Consider the following 1649-nt stretch of genomic DNA (forward strand, 5'->3'; position numbering starts at 1 on the left):
TAAGATCAAGCGTAACTCTGATGGAAGCATAAATAAGTACAAGGCTCGGCTTGTGGCAAAGGGTTATGTGCAGCGTCATGGGATTGATTTTGACGAAGTTTTTGCTCCTGTAGCTCGCATTGAAACAATTCATTTCATCATTGCTTTAGCAGCCACAAACGGATGGGAGATACATCACCTTGATGTAAAAACGGCGTTTCTTCATGGTGAGCTGAAGGAGGATGTTTATGTCAGTCAGCCAGAGGGTTTTGTCATTCCAGGAAGCGAAAACAAGGTCTACAAGCTGAATAAGGCATTATATGGCCTTAGACAAGCACCTAGAGCTTGGAATAATAAGCTGAATGATATTCTAAAGGAGCTTGGTTTCGTGAAATGTTCTAAGGAGCCCTCTATGTTTTATAAGCAAGAGAAGGGTCATTGTCTTCTTGTGGTGGTGTACGTCGATGATCTTCTTGTTACTGGTTCAAGTCGTGAAGTGATTCTTGAGTTTAAGAGGAGAATGGGGTTAAAGTTTGATATGAGCGACCTTGGTAAATTAAGTTACTATCTCGGTATCGAAGTTTCTCAAACAGATTCTGGTATTACTCTGAAGCAAGAAAGATATGCAGTCAAGATTCTGGAAGAAGCAGGTATGGGGGAGTGTAATGCAGTTCATATACCAATGGATTTTGGTGTTAAGTTCTCCAAGGCTCAAGCTGAGAAAAGTATTGATGTGAAGGAGTATCGTAGAAAGATTGGCTGTCTTCGGTACTTGATTCAGACTCGACCTGATCTTTCTTACTCTGTTGGTGTTTTAAGTCGGTACATGCATGATCCTAAGGAGTCTCATGGTGCTACATTAAAGCAAATATTGAGATATTTGCAGGGAACTCGATCGTATGGTCTTGTGTATAAGCGAGGGCAGAATACTCGTTTGATTGGGTTTAGTGACAGTAGTCACAATGTGGATGAAGATGACGGTAGAAGCACGGGAGGTCATGTTTTCTATCTTAATGAATGTCCCATTACTTGGTGTTCTCAGAAGCTTGATACAGTGGCATTATCTTCATGTGAGGCTGAATTTGTGGCTGTCACTGAGGCTGCAAAGCAAGCAATCTGGTTACAAGAAGTTCTGAGTGAAGTTACTGGAAAACCGTGTGAGAAGGTCTTGATCTTACTGGACAACAAGTCAGCGATCGCTCTCACTAGGAACCCTGTCTTCCATGGCCGCAGTAAGCATATTCACAAGAGGTATCATTTTATACGTGAGTGTGTGGATAATGAACAGGTTGAGGTGGAGCACATTTCTGGTGAAGAGCAAAAGGCCGACATCCTGACCAAAGCTCTTGGTAGGATTAAGTTTAAGGAGATGAGAGATCTCCTAGGAGTTCAAGAAGTTTCAGAAGGAGTCTTCAAGCTTGTGGGGGAGAATGTTGGCACAAACTTGAAGATAACTTAGGTTAGAAGTAAGACTTATCCAAACCGAGTTATGGTTCAAGGATAAGGCTCTCAAAGTTTAGGAGTTATCTAAACAATATTGTGTTCCCATTGGGATTAGGATTTATGTGTTCCTATATATATGAAGCCGAGTCATGGCAAAACAATTATAAGGTTGAGAGCTTGAGAAGTTTAAGTTTTGAGTCAGTTTTTTTTTTTTTTTTTTTTTTTTT

This window comes from Camelina sativa, chromosome 12, assembly GCF_000633955.1.
Source record: "Camelina sativa cultivar DH55 chromosome 12, Cs, whole genome shotgun sequence".
NCBI lineage: Eukaryota > Viridiplantae > Streptophyta > Magnoliopsida > Brassicales > Brassicaceae > Camelina > Camelina sativa.